Source organism: Drosophila miranda, chromosome XL (genome assembly GCF_003369915.1).
Source record: "Drosophila miranda strain MSH22 chromosome XL, D.miranda_PacBio2.1, whole genome shotgun sequence".
NCBI lineage: Eukaryota > Metazoa > Arthropoda > Insecta > Diptera > Drosophilidae > Drosophila > Drosophila miranda.
Window position 1 is genome coordinate 4,587,731 of NC_046673.1, and position 11,983 is coordinate 4,599,713.

At 43.8% G+C, this 11,983-nt stretch overlaps 1 long non-coding RNA gene across 1 annotated transcript; it reads left to right on the top strand.

The window, feature by feature from the left end:
- The first annotated feature begins 1,811 nt into the window (after positions 1–1,811).
- On the top strand, positions 1,812–3,870 carry LOC117195352. Its single transcript, XR_004475066.1, has 3 exons — positions 1,812–2,932; positions 3,004–3,417; positions 3,678–3,870. It is a non-coding gene; the product is annotated as an uncharacterized LOC117195352 (long non-coding RNA).
- Positions 3,871–11,983: the final 8,113 nt, after the last annotated feature.

Here is an 11,983-nt window from a genome sequence, read left to right on the forward strand (position 1 = left end):
GAGTTCATTACAAGCTTGGATCTAAAAGACGCATTTTGGCAGATACCGCTCGATAAGAAATCGCGGGATAAAACGGCGTTTACTGTTCCCGGGAGGCCTCTTTATCAGTTCACCGTGATGCCATTTGGGCTAACGAACTCACCTCAGACCATGTCAAGGCTCATGGATAAGGTTATCCCCGCAAATCTCCGAAATGAAGTTTTCATCTACCTTGATGACCTCTTGATCGTGTCTGACACATTTGAGCGGCATCTGGAGGTATTAGGAATTCTAGCTACTCAATTTAAAATAGCAAATTTAACCCTAAATGTTGAAAAGAGTCATTTTTGTATAAAGGAGGTCAAATATTTAGGTCACGTAATTGGTAATGGCACGATTAATACCGATCCAGACAAAATAGCAGCTGTTACCGATTTTCCAGTACCTCGTTCAATTAAGCAAGTTCGACGTTTCCTTGGCTTAACTGGATGGTATCATAAGTTCATCCGGAACTATGCTGCATTGGCCGCCCCTTTAACAGATACTCTAAAGCAAAAGCGTAGCTTTTTTTGGAGCGAAGAAGCACAAAAGTCGTTCGAATTATTAAAGGAACGTATGAGCGCAGCCCCAGTTTTGCATAGCCCGAATTTCAATATACCATTTAGCATACATTGTGATGCAAGTGACTCAGGCGTGGGGGCCGTGTTGATGCAGACCAATGAGGACAAGGATGAAGTACCTGTGGCTTTCATGTCACGGAAGCTAAATAAATGCCAACGGAATTACACAGTGACCGAAAAAGAGTGTTTGGCAGCAGTTTTGGCGGTTAAGAAGTTTAGGGCTTACATCGAAGGGCAGGAGTTCATCATCATAACAGACCATGCATCTTTAAAATGGCTAATGACCCAGTCTGATCTCAGTTCACGGTTAGCTAGATGGTCCTTAAAACTTCAGGGGTTCCCGTTTAAAATCCAGCATAGAAAAGGTAGCCAAAACGTAGTCCCAGATGCTCTTTCGCGCACAAATACCGAAGACTTATCGGCATTAGTTTTGTCCAGCATTGTTGACCTTCAGTCAGAAGAATTTAGGTCGCCGGAGTATGTAGCCCTAAGAGACAAACTCGTTGAAAACGCGTCCAAGACTCCAGATTTGAAAATCGTAGAGGGGTATATATACCGACGCGCCGAGCACGCGGCGGGAGACAAGGTAGCTGACGATTTATGTTGGAAGCTTTGGATACCACGAGGATTAGTCGAGGAAACCTTAAAAGACGCTCACGAAAACCAGCTATCAGCTCACTGTGGGATAAACAAAACATTAGAAAAACTTAGGCGTTTCTACTATTGGCCGAATTTGGTGTCCGACGTAAGGACATATATAAATAATTGCCATGTATGCAAGATCACAAAGCATCCCAATCATACCCTTCGACCGCCTTTAGGGAACATTGGTACATCGGATAGGTTTTTCCAGAAACTGTTTGTCGATTTCCTGGGGCCGTATCCCCGAAGTCGTTCTGGGCATATAGGGATTTTTATTGTGGTTGATCACTTGTCGAAGTTTCCTTTCTTAAAGCCAGTAAAAAAGTTTACTGCGGATGTCGTGGCACGGTATCTGGAAGAAGATTTGTTCCATTGTTTTGGGGTTCCTGAAACAATTGTTTCGGATAATGGTGTACAGTTCAGGTCGGAGGTGTTTAATGCGCTGCTAGGGAAATATCATATTGTGCACAGGTATACTGCTGTTTACGCTCCGCAGGCAAACGCATCAGAACGAGTAAACCGATCGGTGATAGCTGCAATGAAATCATATGTCCGCCCTGATCAAAAGAATTGGGATGAGCAGCTCAGTAACATTTGCTGTGCGCTGCGTTCCTCGGTCCATTCAGCCATAAATACGACTCCTTATCGCCTCGCTTTTGGCCAGCACATGATTGTCGATGGAGCCAGCTACAGGCTGTTAAGAAATTTACAGATGCTGGAAGATCGCACTGTACAGTTTGGTAAAGAGGATTCGTTTGACCTCATCAGACATAAGGCAAAGGATACGATGCACGCACAACACGCTAGGAATGAAAGAACATACAATTTGCGCAGTCGGCAGGTGTCATTTGTTGTAGGCCAGGAGATATATCGGCGAAATTTCCAGCAAAGCAATTTCGCGAAGGGCTTTAGCGCTAAACTAGCACCAGCGTTTATAAAAAGTCGGATACGACAGAAGCTAGGAAATTGCTACTATGAGGTGGAAGATCTGCAGGGTAAATTAATAGGGAAGTTTCACGCCAAGGATTTAAAACAATAACTTCTCTTTTAATAGCCGTTCAAGCGAGGATCCCACTTTTGGTGTGGTTCCCCCAAAGTGTGATTTTGGTAGGGGGGAATTTGTAGTGACGCTTGAACCAGCTACAAAAATATTACTACAACAACAACAAAAATAAAAGAACGGAAAAAAAAAAACTAATCAAAAATTTTAAATCCAGGGAATATCGTAATTGCGTTTAGCGCCCCTATTGCTCGTGATCGACGGGTACTTTTTGGGCAGACGGTCGGACTCGGGAGAGAGTCGGCCGCGGTTATGTTAACTCGAGGGAAATGGTGGTTGGCACTTTCGCTGTTAGGAGGGTTCGTGAATGCAAGTCCAGCTACGGTCGCTCTTTTCGATTTTGGGCCCCACTTCAGAAGGTAGTGTTTGTGGTGGAAAGAGGAAATATTAGCGGAAAAACATAACTAAACCTCGCGCCAGTGCTAAATCAAAGAAAAAAAGACAAACAAAAGAATCGTGTTGCTTTCAAATTATACCATAAAGAAATCGAAAAGAAATTTGCCACCCCAGTAAGGGGGCGTTCCATTCTGACCCCACGCCGGAGGCAAGGCATCCGAAAGTGGTCTCTTTTTTTTGTTTCGGACGGCCATTTGCAAGTTAATATAACAAGAGTGCCAATCGCCACATAGCGGTAAGTTGGACATTGGGGTTTAGGTGTCGCTAGGTAGTGTTAAATGGAACATGGGTTTTCTTGTATTACAGAATTGGCACGTTGTGCCAAGCAGATTTCCAAGGGAGAATAGCGGAAAAAGATAATTGGGATCGATGACCGAGCCGGCCGCAGCCACAACCAGCTGGCCATAGAAAGGGAAGAGAAGAGACTGCGCTCCCGAAAAAAAAAAAAGCACAAGAACCGATCGAATTCGCCGCTGGCGCAGAGAAGCGCAAGGCAGAGAGTCCGCCGCTCCAGCTGTGGGTCCGACTCAGTGCATCAGCAGCATCGTCGGCGCCGGGAAGCTGCGAAACTAAAAGCGGAATATTGAACATTTTTTTTTGGCCCCCAAGTTTTTTTGCGTAAATATCTTGCCCTCGGCCGACCTGGCTTAGTGAAAAAAAAGTAGAGGAAATAAAAACCCAGATCAAAATTATACCCATGAGCCAATAGGCAAGGTCTTAGTGAGTACGAATACAAATACCTTGCTCCCCTTTCGGCAGTGTAGCGCCGTTAATTCAGTCTTGCTTTTCTTTTCCCTTAAACCGTAAGGGCTAGCCCTATGTGGAGCCCAAAGAAAAGAAAGGCATAAGGGAATAGAAATACAATATCAATGCTCAAAAGCAAAGAAAAAAATCAGTCCCCGAAAGCCTCTGCGCGCCTTGTTCTTTCTCTTCTTTTCTCTTTTTGTTGTTGTGCTCTCCCAATAAAATTACATTTACAGCAATTATAGCAAGCGGATCGTCTTCGACAAAAGCGCTTTTGGAGATGGATGGCACGTAAGTGAAAGAATATTGCTTTACTCTAAATAAATTGCATGCATGAGCGTGAGAGAAGGAGAGGTATAGGAAAGAAAGAGGGGGAGAGGTAAAACAGTTGGGCAGATCCACATGCCGGAAGAGATAGCAAGAACAGTAACCATGGGTTTTTTTTGTTGTTGTCACAAATGCTCTGTTAAATTTGTATGCCAGTTTAGCGGCTACCTCCTATATACATATACTGTTTTTTTTTTTTTATACACATTTAATTCTTTTTTTTTCTATTTAGTTATAATTCTTCTATTTTAATTATTATTAGTATTATTTTAATTTCCAACCTGGAATATTCTCGAATCCTGTTGTTCGCTAAAATAGTTATTGAGTCAATTGGGAGTTTAAGTAGAGTAGGGAAATGCCCCTGTGTCAAGTAATAAATAAGTTTTAAAATGAAATCGATAATGAACTAAATTATTTTAGGGCGCCATGCCGAGTGGATTATGGAAATGAAGTGAGTCTGGGGGATTTAGGGATCATCGGCCACTAATAGGGCTTTGCGGCCCAGATGGTCAAGGTAGGGTGGGCAAAACGCTGCTACACCTACAGCTACTCAGCAGCACAACCCGTACTTCAGCATGTTCTGTTTTCTTTGCAGAGCAACCTCTATGTGTGCATAGCTTGTCACTCTTGGTAGTGTCTTTTCTGTATGGCCAGTCCGATCGATCATGTGTTAGGGAGGAAAACAGCACGCGAAATCAATATTATTATATGTATCCAATGCGAGCAGGTAAGCACAGTGGTAAATCCTCACCCCCCCCTTGCCGACGACAAATAGAAGCCGGAACCAGCGCGTGCTCCTCTGGTCGCTACAATAAGATCAGCTCGTTATGATAGCGTATCGCTATACGTTGTATGCTACAAAAACGAAAACCAATTTTCGATCAAACTTTTTATACCCGATACTCAAAATGAGTATTGGGGTATATTAGATTTGTGGTAAAAGTGGATGTGTGTAACGGCCAGAAGGAATCGTTTCCGACCCCATAAAGTATATATATTCTTGATCAGCATCAATAGCCGAGTCGATTGAGCCCTGTCTGTCTGTCCGTCCGTCCGTCCGTCCGTCTGTCCGTCTGTCCGTCCCCTTCAGCGCCTAGTGCTCAAAGACTATAAGAGCTAGAGCAACGATGTTTTGGATCCAGACTTCTGTGATATGTCACTGCTACAAAAATATTTCAAAACTTCGCCCCGCCCACTTCCGCCCCCACGAAAGACGAAAATCTGTGGCATCCGCAATTTTAAAGATATGAGAAAATCAAAAACGTAGAATTGTAGAGAATGACCATATCGTTTAGACTGCAGAATCTGAATTGGATCGTATTATTATTATAGCCAGAATCAAAAAAAACAATTTCATTTTTTCTCGCCCTGTCTCTCTCTAACACACACGTAGCATAGGCGGCTTTGCTTAGAGTAAAACATTAGCGCCTAGATCTCAGAGACTACAAAAGCTAGAGCAACCAAATTTGGTATCTACACTCCTAATATATCGGACCGAGACGAGTTTGTTTCAAAATTTCGCCACACCCCCTTCCGCCCCCGCAAAGGACGAAAATCTGGGGATATTCAAAAATCTCAGAGACTATTAAGGCTAGAGTAACCAAATTTGGTATCCGCACTCCTGTTAGATCTTACTATAAAACGTGTATCTCAAAATTTCACCCCACCCCCTTCCGCCCACACAAAAGACGAAAATCTGTTGCATCCACAATATTGCACATTTGAGAAAACTAAAAACGCAGAATCATAGATAATGACCATATCTATCAGATTGCTGAATCTGGATCAGATCAGATCATTTTTATAGCCAATAGGAACAAATCAATTTGCAGTGGCTACGCAGCGCCCGACGTCACGCTCAGACTGATTTTCTGTCTCTCTCGCACGCATTCTTTGTCGTGTCGTTTAATATTAGCGGCGTCTGCCGGAGGAGAGCCATACTGACTTAGTATCGGGTATAACTGTAGAGTTGCGGTGTCCGCAGCAACTCACAACGTTCCCCCTCGTTTCCTTTTGTTTTGAATAAACAGCCGGTGTTTTCCTAACTAAATTCTAATTATACTTTCTAACCAGACAGCAATCTGGAAACCTATTCATTTACGCGAGTGCATGCCTTTGATTTGTGTTAAAACATTATTTAACTTTTTATTTTTCGGCGTCGGCTTGTGCTTGTGTTTGTGTTGTTGCAGTGAGTGAGTACGCATTACATTGCATTGCAGTCCGCTCTCGTCTGGTAGCTTTTGTTGTTTTATCACTCTCTCGCTATCACCTCAACTTCAATAACTGTTCTTTCTCTCTCGCTCTTCAAACTTTCTGAGCAATAGCGCTCTCTGCTTAGTAGCTCTCGCTATAACCGCTCTCCACTCTGCTCTCTTTTTTTACCAATTCCGCTTTGAGCGTTGTCTGGCACCAATTTGTTTTGCAAATAATAGTAAATAAATAAATAATAAAATGGAATACGCTGTGGTCTGTGCCAAAAAAAGCTGTAAGAAGCAGATCACCCACGATCAGCCGAATGTCCCCTGCTGGCTCTGCGACAGCGTAGTGCACGCAAAATGCGCTGGATTTTCTGGCCTCGTGAGTGATGCTATAGCCAAACGTAATGGCTTGCATTACAGTTGCGAGGCATGCCGTGCGGTGGAGAAAGACATGGTGGCTTTCATGAGGCAGACGCGGAGTGGCTTTAAGGAGCTGACCGTTGGTTTTAAAAACCAATACGATCGGCTCCTAGCCATGGAGGCTCAGTTTAGCGGTTTAAAACTGCTGAATGAGTCTCCGAGGCGCAAAAAGGTCACTCCGCGGGATCTGCAATTGCCAACCGTCACTCAGCCGTGCGCCGCCGAAAAACTGACTCCGACCACTCCAAGTGTGCAGCAGTTGATCTCGTTTGCTACTCCAAGGGCAACGACAGCAGCTGGCGATGCAGATTCGGTAGCCGAATTCATCGCCTCGGAGAATGTGCAGCCAAGTACGTCTGCAGCGTCCGTGTCCGTGGTGTCCGCAAGTTCGCTAGTTGTCCCGTCTATCCCGATCCCACCAGTAAATAGACGTTCCGGACCACCGGTTATTGCCACCACAGGTACTAGGCCTGTGGTGACTAAACCACTGGTGGGAGTCCCACCAAAACGACAAGTTTTTGTTTCACGGCTGGCCCCTGACCTCACATCTAATGATGTAATTGCTTTTATTCAAAGCAAAATAAAAGCCGTAGGTTTAAAGGTGGAGAAATTTAACTTCTCTTATGCCAGGTAGATAGCCTCGTTTAAGATAAGCATCTCCCCAACTCAATTTGACACCATTTGCTCCGCCAAATTTTGGCCGGAGCATTTGGTGGTGAAGGAGTTTAAGGCTAAGAAGAAGAATAGGCCCCCCATATCCCTTCCAAATCTTTCCAGTGTGCCACCCTCAACCTCAACTTCCTCTTCCTCAACTTCCCGTCTTGCTTCCACCTTTCCAAAAAACTAACTTCTCTTTTAGTTACCTATCAGAATGTAAGAGGCTTGCGTAGTAAGCTCAGCATTCTTTTCCGGGATAGTGTTGCATTTGCTTCCCACGTTATTGTGTTTACTGAAACCTTGTTAAAGCCGGACATTCTTAGTTCCGAGGTTTTGGCAGGTCGGTACACAACTTTTAGAAAGGACCGTTCGTCTCGACGTGCAGGGGGGGTTCTAATTGCAGTGGACTCTTACTTCACGTCGGAACACTTCACAGTCCAAGTTCAACAGGAACTGGAATTCCTGTGTGTAAAACTGATTCTTCCCGCTTTCGCTATATTCATTACTTGCTCGTATATCCCACCTTCTTCGGATATTTCAATTTATGAGCAGCACTTGTCCGCTTTAACCGCTGTTTCTTCCTCGCTATCTGATAAAGATCGTATGATAGTTCTTGGTGACTTCAACTTGCCAGGAGCTGTTTGGTCATCGGTAAACGAATCTAGTATCCTAGTGCCTATGTCACGACATGACTTTGTTGACGGCTTGCTTGACCTATCCCTGTCTCAAGTCAACCATGTGAAAAATTCCTTGGGTCCATTGCTTGATCTGTGCTTTGTATCGGATCCGACCATAGTGTTGTTAACCCGAGCCCTTCCGCTCACTATACCTGAAGACGCCTACCACCCTACTTTCGAGGTGTCGCTAGATATAGGACCAACTGTATTGGATCGGTCGAGTAGGCTGCCCGAACGTGTCCGCTGCTTTCGTAAAGCCGAGTTTGCGAAGCTTAATAACCTCATTAGGGATTTTGATTGGTCCGCTTTGTACTTGTGCACTGATATCATAAAAGGCACAAACATTTTTTACAATGCTCTTGGCACATTTTTCGATTCTTGTGTCCCGCTTTCTTGTCCGACTAGATCCGGAAAACCCCCTTGGTTTACCAAAGAGTTATCCAGTCTAAAAAACTTAAAATCAAGACTTTATAAAAAATTTCAAGAAGTGGGTTCTCCTACTTCTCACTCTCGCTATGTATTAGCTCGGTCAAACTTTTCAGTTCTTAATGCTCAATGCTATAAGAACTACCTATCTCGATGCAGGATACGTTTTTCTCAGGACCCTAAACAGTTTTACAGCTTCGTAAACAGGAAGCGTAGAACGTCCGCACACCCATCCTCGCTATCATTTTGTAATACGTCGGCAAATAATGATCAGGCAATTGCCGATCTTTTTGCCCAATTCTTCCAAACCACCTATTCTGAGGAAAGCTACTCTGGTCATCCGTACCCATACGGTTTACCGAGGTCGAACGGCATTTTCAGTCCCTTGTTAAATGAATGTTCCCTACTTCATGATTTTCGACTAGTTAAGCCGGTGTTTTCACCGGGTCCAGACGGGGTTCCAGGTTGTGTACTCAGGTACTGCGCCGAGGCTCTGTGTGGACCTTTGCTTAAACTATTCACCCTGTCCATTGATTCTTCTTGCTTCCCCCGATCTGGAAGGAATCGTTTATAATTCCTCTCCATAAAAAAGGTAGCAAGTCTGATGCAAAAAATTATAGAGGTATAGCAAAGTTATCCGCTATTCCTAAAATGTTTGAGAAGGTTTTAACTCCACACTTGCAACATCTCTGCAAGTCACTTATATCTCCAACTCAGCATGGATTTATAAGGCGGCGATCAACCACCACGAACTTGTTAGAGTTTACCTCTTTCATTATTAAAGGCTTTCAAGGTAACTTACAGACGGATGTTATTTACACCGACTTTAGTAAAGCATTCGACTCTGTAAACCATTCCCTTTTAGCGCATAAACTTGACCTTTTAGGGTTTCCGCCCAACCTCCTGAGATGGATTTCTAGCTATCTTTGTTCTAGGTCTCAAAGAGTCCTCTTCAAAAACTCCCTCTCTTTACCAGTAAAGGTTTCTTCGGGAGTACCACAAGGCAGCCATCTAGGCCCCTTACTCTTCACACTCTTTATTAATGACTTACCTTCAGTATTAACATACTCTCGAGTACTTATGTATGCGGATGATGTTAAACTCTGTGTCCAGTACAAGGACATTTCATTTCATTCTCGCTTGCAATCCGATCTCAATAACTTTCAGTCATGGTATTGTGCAAACTTGTTACACCTTAATGCCTCGAAATGCAAAGTTATGACATTTCATCGTTCTAGCCCTTTGTTGGCTCCCTATACCCTATTTGGTGGTTCTCTTGAGAGAATTACCCTGGTCAATGATCTGGGTGCTATGTTAGACCCCAAGTTAGTTAACCGTAGAAAAATGCTTGGTGTGATATTTATGCACAACTTGATCAGGGGTGACATAGACAGCCCTGATCTGTTGAGCCGCATAAACTTCACGATTCCTATTAAACTGACTAGAAATTTTATACCGTTGTTCCTTCCACTTTGTAGATCGAATTATTCCTTGCATGAACCGTTTAGGGTCTTATGCTCGGATTATAATTCCCTCTACCATATTATATCCACCACTAATTCTCTTCCTCTTATTAAATTATTAATCCTTACACACCTTTCTATTATTTAGTACCTGTAGTGGTATTTGTACTTTGATTGCATGCTTAGTTTCTTAGTAAGTTTAGTATTAATTTTCCTCGAATGTAAGTCCAATAGCTATCTTTCTTGCATGTTCGCGTTTGGTTCGGCTACGCACCGCGCGTCATGCGGCAGCGCCCCTCGGTCGGTTGGGCGGGAGGAGGGCTGCGTTTTGCCTGGGATCCGCGCGTAACAGCCTTCTGCTGGTGTCACACGGGCCACTTGACGGTGCAGTAACTGCATCGCCTCTTGAAAGATGCAGTCATTGCATGTCAACGTCCAAAAGACAGTAGCCGGAATGATAGCGTGCTGGTCGACCTCTGAGGAAAACATCAGTCCTACTAACCGTTGTCCACTACATATATCCACATATTGTCTATTCTCTTTGTCGTTATTTAAACGTTGCAGGCGCATGGTTTTAAGTAGGGAAATGACGATCCGAAAGCAATAAAGACCCCAAATTCAATCCATCTGTTTCAGAACATTCTCCCTTAGGAATCACTCACCCCCTCTCCCTCTTTTCCATTTTCCCTGGGGGCCCAGCGAAGTGGATGTGAGTCGTGGATCATGCGGCAGCTGCTAAACTAAGCTCCCCTCTCCCAAACCCTTCCGATCCCCTTCCCCCGCCACGCAAGACCCCGACGCACATTTCTGCAGCTCCCAAGCATGGGTTCACCCACGCCTCGTGCCGCGCCAGGCCCGACCGTCCCACGATCAACCCCACGGGTGCGCTTTCGCCACGAACGGCTCTCCCCTTAGGTCCTCACACAACCAATTTTGCTGTGGGGAAGGACCGGGCCCTGGACAGACTGAGCAGCTGAACCTCGGCCTGAGAACTTTCTTACAGCGGTCATATTCGGAAACCAATAATGATTCTTAATCTCGGTTACACATTTTTAAACTCCCAAGTGGCACAATTTTTCGTGAACAGTTCTTATTAAATTATTTTCCATTTCTGACGGAACATAAAGCAATTCGAAATCAGCATCTTTTCTATAAAAAATACCATCTTCTAATACAACATTTTTCACTGGTTCTCTTTCTAACTTATCCTTCAATTGAATTATAGTGCTATCTCTATTTTCTATATCTATAACTGAAACTATTTGATCCATATTTTTGTGTTCCCCAACTGAAACTTTTGGGTCGTAACTGAATCCTGGACTTATTGTGTGGTGTCTACTTAGGCCATCGGCATGGGTCATGTACTTACCACTTCGATGATTTACTGTGCAGTCATAATTTTCAAGTTCAAGGGCCCATCTAGCAGTTTTTGAATTTACAGTTTTCTTACGTAAGGTTAGAGTATTAGAATTAGTTGGTTTCGGAAGGTGCTTAATTGTCGTGATGTGATCATTATTTGGCTTAATTCCATCTATGCTTAATGTGAATCCCAAAAATTCTATACTATTGTAACAAAACAGACACTTGCTTAACCTATTTTCTGATCTATATTCTGCTAGGAGACGTACTCAAGACAACAAAGTGTTCTATGGTTTTGGTTCCATTGCTGATTTGGTGTACTTTTTCTCCGGGCACGTCTTTATAGTGTGGCTGAGAGAGCCGGAACGGAAGCAGGACCCCTTCGCACGTTTGGGAGCCTTGCAATCTGAAGCGTAGTGTTCAAACAACAAACAATTGTAGCATCGCGTCTCACCATTCGATGTTAATGAAGATTGTGCTGAAGTTGAAGCTGAAGAGATAGTCGATGAGTTCCATTTTGGTTTGTTTTTTGCTCTTAAGTCCGCATATCGATGAGATAATTCCTTAAGCTCGTTGATAGTTTTCGCTCTATAGAGCAAGGCGATGGCTGGCGACGTGTCGCGGAAACCATCGATGATAAAGTGGACTGCTTCAATCTCACATACACTTTCACACAACGACAACTCTTGCATCTGCAAAATGTACCCCATAACGGATGTTTTTGCCGGAATGTAGAAAGTTTTCTGAAGTTGCATCACTAATTGAGTTGTCAAACATGCCTTATCAAATGTTTTCAGAAAGTTGGTTTTAAATTGGTCATAGTTTTCTGAAAGTCGAGCCGCATGAATGTGTCCGCCTCTGAATTTGGTGCCATTAATAAGCGTGCGCATCGTAGCTTGTAGGCGTCACTTTCATCAACAGCAGAGCAAGCGCGCTCTAATTTTGTAATCCATAATACAGCGTCTTGGTCCCTCGGATTCGAGAATGGGACCATTGCACTGATCACTTCTTTGAC